Source organism: Acanthisitta chloris, unplaced genomic scaffold (assembly GCF_000695815.1).
Source record: "Acanthisitta chloris isolate BGI_N310 unplaced genomic scaffold, ASM69581v1 scaffold4795, whole genome shotgun sequence".
NCBI classification, from domain to species: domain Eukaryota; kingdom Metazoa; phylum Chordata; class Aves; order Passeriformes; family Acanthisittidae; genus Acanthisitta; species Acanthisitta chloris.
The window spans coordinates 16,926-25,860 of NW_008673356.1; the positions used below are offsets into that span (position 1 = coordinate 16,926).

At 44.0% G+C, this 8,935-nt stretch overlaps 1 protein-coding gene across 1 annotated transcript in view; it reads left to right on the forward strand.

Moving 5' to 3' along the window:
- The window catches only part of FBXW11 (F-box and WD repeat domain containing 11), a 59,514-nt gene that overhangs the window by 970 nt on the left and 49,609 nt on the right, over nt 1–8,935 (forward strand). The window lies entirely within an intron of this gene.

Below are 8,935 nucleotides of genomic sequence, written 5' to 3' on the forward strand. Positions count from 1 at the left end.
GGACTTAAAAGAAATTGCTTTTGTGAATGAAAACAAACAGTTGAGTTTTGTTTGTCACTCCATTTGAGCTCACCACTGGAGAGTAACCAGTTACTTCAAAACCTCTCACCTGCAAAATGTGGCCACTTGAGTCCCAGCAAATCTTACTTCCAGAATTAGAAATTGCTTCAAATTTTCTGTTAAAATACGAGCATGTTCTTCTGCTTGAATGCTTTAGGTTTCAAAATTTGAAATAGTATTCAAAGAAACGGAAAAAGCCCATGACCAAGATAAACACATAGAAGGATAATTAAGTGTTAGAGAAATTAAGTGTCTTGTGGCTGACTAATGGTTATAGAAGATAACTTATAGTCATGCCAGGGCGAAGTCACAGAGGTTTGGTGGCTGGGGAATATTTACAAGCTAGTTTTAATGTAAGATCTCCCTGCTCCCTCTCCCTGATCCTCAGCACTGACCCCCTCGCTGGAAAAGTAAAGTAAAACTTTTCAGTTGGAATTCTGAATTTCTTTTTCTCCTAGGACCTTCTTTGTCAGTGGCCAGAAAATATCTTGCAATGTTTTAGTGAGTGATCATGGTTGTTTTTGAGCTGGATAGTGATGTTTGGAGTCTGGTGGACTGGGCCAGGGATGGTTTCAGGCCCTGGTGAGAGTGTGAGCAGTGAGTGACACAGCTCTGTCACGGCTGTGCTCAGGGCAGACCTGGGGCTTCCATCTTGCACTTTCTTGCTTCATTTTGTTACCTCCTCTCTGCCTGGCTTTTGAAGTTGTGACTTCAGCCTAACTGTGTTTATGGGTGTGAGAACTGTTTCAGGGCAGGAGCAGTTCTGCCGTTACTGTCTTTTAAATGGTTGGGGTAGGTCTTGGTTTCGCAGGCCACGAGACTTGTGGAGGGCACCCAGAGGGTGTTTGGGCACTGAGCAGCTCCCAGGGCAGTGTCACAGCCGCAAGGCTGACAGAGCTCCAGGAGTGTTTGGCCAATGCTCTCAGGCACAGGGTGCAGTGTTGGGGTGCCATGTGCAGGGCAGGGGTTGGACTGATGGTCCTTGTGGGTCCTTTCCAGCTCAGGGTATTTTTTTTGGTTGTGGGTTTGGTTTTTTTGGTTTTTTTTTTGTTTTGTTTTGTTTTTTTTTTTTTTTTTTTTTTTTTTTTTTTTTTTTTTTTTTTTTTTTTTTTTTTTTTTTTTTTTTTTTTTTTTTTTTTTTTTTTTTTTTTTTTTTTTTTTTTTTTTTTTTTTTTTTTGCACCCAGAAGAGGTTTTGAATCTTTTGGAAGTGTTTGTGGAGGATTATATTCTTTTTAAATGAAAAGTTCTCCTTTTGGATGTGTGACTCAGTGTGGCCCGAAGGGAGCTTGGAAGCAAAAGAGGCACCAGCTGCTTTTCCCCATTTTTTATTTTTGGCACTATGACTTGCTCTTCATTGTTTCCTGAGCTCTAGGCCTGCTTGTAAACCAGGTGGGGCAGACCTAGGAGGAGATGTTGGTTCTGTAGCACACATTCAGTTGGCATAATGGTGATTGATAGTAAGTGCAAAAAGGGAAATACAGCGGTTCTTGGGTGATTCACAGAACTTCTCTGTTTTCATTATTCAGTCTTGGTGCTTTTTCAGGCTTCAGGAGTCATCTACCATCCATCTAAAAGAAGCAAACAGAAATGAGGTTGGCTCTTGCCTTTCATGATGTTGTTAGCAATCACAAAACCTAATGAGGCTCTTCTAAAATCAAACTATAACATTTAAGCCAATATCCTCTGATGCACATGGATTGGAGTTGGTGTTCTAGTTCTCCACAAATAGTCTGGTTTTATGCTCTGTGCTTTTTCTCACACTGTCAAACACCTTCATAGTTCCTGTAGAGTACTGGAGAAGCATTTACCTTCTGCATTCTGAGAGGTGTTAGTGAATGGAGAAGAGAGACAAATCATTTATTAAAAAGTAATTCCCACTCGTGATACTTGAGGTTTACCCTCCTCTATTCTGACTTTCAGTGTAATTGATACTAGTTGGAAATTAAGTCCTTGACCCTTATCACCTGTTACTGTTGCACTGAGAAGTGTATATGAAATGCCAGTTTATAATACTTGAACCTGCTATGGATCCCCAGGCCTTATTTTCAATTCGTTAATTATCTTTCATAATGTTTTTATACCAGAAGAGCTTAGCATTATGAACACACTTGGACTCAAATAGCTCCTGTTTTCAGCTGCTTTGTTATGGATTTGACTGCAAGATTAAAAACATACTGGTCTCTTACTTATATCTTTAGAGAAACTAGTTGTATGACCAGTTGTGTAATGCGACCGTATGGATACACCACCTTCCCTGGCTTCATCCTCACAGAGCATTGCAGGGTTGTGAGTATACTTTGTCCCACTGATTCTGAAATAGCTCCAGCAGCACTGTCTGGCAGTGGGACACGTCCAGGGTTCTCAGCTCTGGCAGTAAACATCTCCAGTGTGAATTGGAGACTAATCATTAAGCAGCAGCAGATAAGAGCCCAGACGTCGCTTTCAATTATTGCACAATATAGGCTGTGATGAAATAATTCTTGAGAAATGAATTATTAGATGGGTGTAATTAAATTAACCCAGTAACCAAATACTGCTCCACCTTTCTTCCTGTATTCAGCTGTATTCAGTTTCTCTTTTCCTTCACTTTTTTTAATCTCCCCTTCTAAAACTCTGCTTAGTTCTTTTCTTGCTTATTTAGGCTCTCCTGAGGTCCTTGGGGTCCTTAAAAAAGGTTCTTGTCTGCACCTTTCCATTCTTAAAATTTTCAGTTGAATTGCATGTGGTGCCCTGCTCTTCTCTTCCTTTTATGTTCACACCTGGGGTGTGTAGCTTGGAAGCTTTAACAGTGTTGATTCACTGCAGGAACAAGAAACTTCTCACTTCCTGAGCTTCCAGTGGGAGATGTCAACTTGTTCCTCCACACGCCAGATCTTAAAATTCCCCCAGTGCCTTTTTCAGACTTGAGACTCCCCTGACTCCTCCCAGCCCATTCATTCTCCTGCTGCTCTGCAGACTTGAGACAGTGCACTTGGCTTTACCTGTCCCTTTATTCCTTGTCTTCTGGCCAATGGGATGCTCAGCTCCATAGGCTCTCCTTGATTTGCATCTTTGTTGTCATGGTGGAGTCACCAGCCCTGGACATGTTCAAGAAACAGCTGGACGTGGCACTTAGTGCTGTGGTTTGATTGAGAAGGTGAAGATCATTCACAGGTTGGACTCGATGATTCTGTGATACTTACACCATGTGTCCTGGTGTTGGGCAAGCAGCAGGAACATGACACTGACTTAGTTCTTGCCAGTGTCATTCATGCTTACAGATTGACAGGAGTGTATGAATTTATATTCCATAACTGGAAGCTGTATGCATGAAAATCCTGGTCTTAAAAGCCATTTGAATTGGCCAGTTCATAATTTATTACTGTTCAGAAGAAGGTGTTTGCCAGTGGCAGATGGAGTTCTGGAGCATTAGGGGTTTTGAAATTTATTCCTTACACTAGCATATCCTGCAAAGGCAATAATATGTTAGCAGTAAGGAATCTCAGTGCTGTCACAGCTGAGCTGAGGCACAAAGAATCCCAGAATCCCCAAACAGTTTGGGTTGGAAGGGATCTTAAAGATCATATAATTCCACCCCCTGCCATGGGCAGGGACACATTCCGCTAGCCCAAGTTGCTCCAATCCCATCCAACCTGGCCTGGAGCACTCCCAGGGATGGAGCAGCCACAGCTTCCTGGGCAACCTGTGCTGGTGCCTCCCCACCCTCACAGGGAGGAATTTCTTTCATATATCACAGCTAAATTTCCCCTCTTAGAGTTTGAATCCAGAAACTTCCAGAAAGAAGTTCATTTATTGGTGATACAATTTAGCATTAACTTGCTTATCTCTCTGTTATTCTTTACTCATTTTGAGCATCTGTTGGTTGATGTTTCTGTTCTGACACCAGAAGGTAGTACATCAACGGAAACTGTAGCTGGAAAAATTTGTACCTGAAAACTTAAGAGTTTAAGGTAAAAACTTGATCGTACTTCTTTCACAGTACAAATTCAGGCACAGACATGGTGCAGTACCCTTAAAATGACAGGGAGTGAAGGGGATGCATTCTGCTCAAACCTTCTCCTACAGAGCATGAAATCACCAACAGGAGACAATGCCTGGCCTGTCACTGTGGAGCCTGAATCCCTTTGGAAATGTTAGTTCGCTCTGTGGCTGTTAAAATGAGTTGTCATAACCAGACAACTGCTTTGCTGCTTCTGTTAGGTTTGAAGTACTTCGCAGATACCTCTTTGACATGTTTTCTGGTATTTTGCCTCAAAACAGTGTGACTGTTACCATTTCTTTCTGGAAACAGTCCAACGGGTCCATTAAAAGAAATACATATTTGATTCCCTTTCTTTAAAGGATCACAATGTTCTCTCTGAAATCCGAAATATTTGTGCCTGTCCCTCTATTCTAAACAATATTCTTTCAGAGACACAAAGCTTTCAAACTAAGACAGCTGTGTAGAAGCACTTATTGCCACCCGTGGTTGGGCTGGTGCCAGTTTGGACAGGGAGATGGCCTGGATTACCCACTGCCTAGGGCTGATGTGAAAATGTCCAGTTTTCCCTCTGGTAACCAGCAGCAGTGCTTTCCAGTATCGTTGCTCCTTCTGGCTGAAGCTGGAGTCTCCTCTCAAAATTAACAGCAGTTTGGAGTTTATTTCCACCGGTCTCTCATAATATCTTTTTAGTTTTTCGCGCGTGTGTGTGTGTTAGAGATTTTGGGGACTGATGTGACAGCTCAGTTTGGTGGTAGGTAGTTCCTCATGCTGCAAGTATTTTGCAAAGGGTGACATTGCATTTTACTCCTCCTGCTCCAGTGCTTGGCCAGGGGATCAGGATGGTTGTCTACCCCAGCTCTGCCCCCCGGCGTATTTCTTGCCATGGAGTGCACAGACTGGATCTGTCGCTCTGACTGTAGTCTTGGAGCCAGGTACAGCTGTGCTGCAGTTCCTCGTGGTGACAGCAGCTTCTTGTGGGGCTTCCTGCTGGTGTGGCCATGGCTTGGTGCTGGGTCCAGACATCAGTAGGATGAGGAGATGTGAAATGCAGGGATTGTTTTTTCCAAGCATGGTTCATTATCTGAAGGGAAGGGTTATGACAAGCACTTCTCTGTTGTCCTTTGTGTCTGAGTACTTTCAGCTTTATGATTTTAATTGTTAACTGAGCCTGTTGATTCCTAGGGGCAGGAAGAGACCTTCTCTTTACTGGGTCAGTTCATAATGCTTTTTTTGAAGTAGGAGCAAGTAGTTACTAGATTAAACTTCAGCCCATGAGCTAGGACTGAGCTCTGAACCGGAGCTCTGTGCTGTGCTTTCTCAGCTGAGGAGCTGAAGTGTGTCCCTGATGTCCGAAGAGTAGCACATGGAGTAAATATCTGTGAATTTTGCCTCCTGATTTCCCTCAGCCATGACGTACATCAGCCAGTTGTAGCTGACTCTGGCTCCTGTGGGATGAGTTCAGCTGTGGTCTGTGCTCAGCGTTTGGCAAAGGTGCGTCTTGCGGGGCCACGTGTCAGGTGGGTCACCTGCAGTGACCTCCCCAGGGTGGAACTCTTTGAGTGCTGCCAACCACCAACCTTTCTGCTGGTGGGGAAAGGGCTGTGCTGGTATAAATAACTTGTTCCCAGTGTTTTCTAGAGAGCACTGAAGATCAGATGCTTCATCCCCAGGCTGCAGGCCTGCTTGAACAGAAGACTGACCCCTTTCAGGGCTTGGCTCTCTTTCTAAACAGCTTTTCAAGCGACTTCACCCATGGCTGTTAGCTGATGGGCAGTTTGTCTTCAGAAGTTGCCAGTGTTCAGAAGTTAGTAATTTATTTATTCAGTAATCTTTATGATCGAGATCCGGAGGAAGTGGTGATATGATCCCCCTTGAGATCCATCACTAAGCTGCTGCCTGCTGCTCTAGGGCTTCTGAATGCAGTCACAGTAATGTGAGCTTGGAGATCCATTCCTCATTCCTTTGGGTGGCTTGCTAGCCTGCCTTTGGCTGGCGTCCTCTCATTCCACATAGACATCCCAGTCTATGCTCTCTCAGACTGGGGAGGGTATGTCCCTACTGAGCCAAGTACACTACAGGATACTAGACCTTGTCTCAGCAAATCCAGAGCCCATTGCTCATAGCTGCCACAGTGAGTGCAATTTCAAACATAAATCTGTGTCCCTCAGCAAGCTAACACAGTCCCACTAAGCTTGACAGATTTCACACGTAGTGGGCAGGAGCTGTTATTCCTGATGCCTCTTGTGAAGCATCTGCAGGAGGCCGTGTCACTGAGTGGGGAGATGGTGTTAGCCACAGCCTGGTGTTCGTGCTTTCTCTACCTCCTTTGGAAAAGAGGATTTTTTTTTCTCTCTGATCCTGTTACAGTGGAAAGAAATGTGATAAGTTATGTGTCTTGCTCTCTGCCTGTCTTCTGGTAGTGCCGTGCTCATGCTGGGAGGGAGGGAAACCCTTCTGAGGAGCGGAGAAGGAAATGCAAGGCAGTCTGTTCTGGGTGTATTTGACACAGTCCTCTTCAGGTGTTTGGTCTCTTTTCCACAGAACAATTTTCAAGAAAGCAGAAACACATAATCAAATCTTTCCCATTAAGGCTGAGATTACATTTGTGCAGTGTGTTTGCACAGCACTGCCAGACTTCTCATCAGAAATATCCCTGGCAGGAGGGTCAGTCCTTGTGCAAGGGGAATTCAGCAGCTGTGTCGATACCAGTGCTAGTAAGGAATTTTGCTGCTATTAATGGACCCACTCTAAGGGTCATCATCCTAAGGACACTTATTCTTTCCATGTGACAAGCTCCTGGGGTGCTGAGCAGGTTGGCTATTCCAAGGTTTCCCCAGGCCTCCATGATTTGCATCCCGTTAGTTGTTTGTAGCCCTTCAAGGCTGTGGCATGTAAGAGTCTTCACATAAGCAGTTTGTTTCTTGTGATTCTTTGAAATGGCGAGTCCAAATCAATCAAAGGAGGTGTCGATGGTGAGGACAGGACAGCTGGCTACAGTCCCAGCAGCAGGATTGGGCAAACCTTACCAGTCCCCATCTGTCACGTCTGGAGGAAGTGGTATGGCAGAAAAAAAAGGAACTGTAACCAAAGCTTTTTTACTACTTTGCATAGTATTTCTGTGGCAAAATAGTCATGTTTGCAAAGCCCCACTGTGGAAATGTGTGACTTCATGGTGCAGAATGATTTCCCAGTGCTCCAAAGTGGATTTAACAGATACTTCAGGAGTTTGAGTTGACTTTGTTTCCCTAAAGAAATGAGACAGGTTGCCTCCATCCCAACCTTTTCACCTACTCTGTAAGCTCTGAGTTCTGTTCAGTGCCATTGGAATGGTGTGGTTAGGAAGTCTCAGCTGTTGAATATCATGGAATTCCTGAAGGGTTTGGGTTGGAAGGGACCTTAAAATTCATTTCACTCCCCCCCCTGCCATGGGCAGGGATGCCTTCCACCAGCCCAAGTTGCTCCAAGCCCCATCCAGCCTGGCCTGGAACACTTCTAGGGATGGAGCAGCCACAGCTGCTGTGGGCAACCTGTGCCAGTGCCTCAGCACCTCACAGGGAACAATTTCTTCCTGATATCTGACTTAAATTTGCCCTCTTTCAGTTTGAACCCATTCCCCCATGTCCTATCACTGCAGTTCCTGATAAGGATGTCCTCTTCAGCTTCCCTGTAGCCCCTTCAGGCACTGGAAAGTGCTGTGAGTTCTCCATGCAACCTTCTCTTTTCCAGGCTGAACAGCTCTAACTCTCTCAGCCTATCTCCATAGCAGAGGTTTCTGGTCTTCTGAGCAACTTTGTGGCCGTGCTCTGGACTTGGTCTTAAAGGTCCATGTCCTTCAACTTGTCCTGAAAACTTTGCTTTTTTAATTCTTATGTGGTTTTTGAATTCCTTAAGTTCACATGCAATTTTAGGTGCAATTATTCAGCCTGGCTTTAGGGATTATTAATCATACTATGCTTCTAACCTTGTTTTTTCTGCATCTGTTCTACTTTATTATATATATTTTTTTAATAAATAGACTGATGTTTGCTTTAAAGTGTGTGAATGCAAACGTATTTTGTCATGTCTGTGGACACTTCAGCTGTTTTTTCTTGTGTGCCGTAACTGATAAATGTTGAATGTCACTGTTCTGAATGGATTAGGGCTGTTAGTCTAAATTTGATGGAAAACACAAAAAATGAATGCAAGTGGACCTTAAAGTTTTCTCTGAGTTATTCCGTTAATCAGTAGCTGATGATTAAATGATCTACTTGAAAAATCACTGAAACAAGGATCAGGTGAATGTGTCTTTAAAGTTGTATCTATGATGGCAGAATTTGAATTCAGACTTGACCTTTGAAAATTATAATACTTTAGTCTGCTTTTGGAGATTCTTGAGCTAGAGAATTTATTAAAGGCATATAATACTGGAAAGCTATTTGCTGTAATGTTACAGGAACCCACCTGCAGTTCTGTAAACTCAAGCCTAGGTTGTTAAAGCAAATAGTCTGAACATATGAGGCTTATGTGTGAGTGTGTATTTGGGGAGAAACGGTAGGAGTTAGGCTGAGTGCCATTGAATTCAGTACCTGAATGGTGAAAGAGCAGGATGATCCCTGCTGCCAAGGGATTGACATCACTCTGCTGTAGAGACCTGTGATGTCCTGCAGTGTCTAGGAGATTCTTTTTGAGCCTTGCTGACTTCAAAGTTATTCTTCAGTGCTGTTGGCCGGAAGCAAAAGCCCTTTCAGATTCCAGGTCAGGCCACAGGAACCAAAGCTGGAGCTCTGTATAAGAGTGTCCCTTTGTTCAGAAGTGAGAGACAGACAGCAGCTTCCCTTTTGAAGTGACATCAGCCCCATCACCTCCAGGAAGTCAGGCTCTGGCACGCCGTGGTGCTCACAGCTTTGGTTTC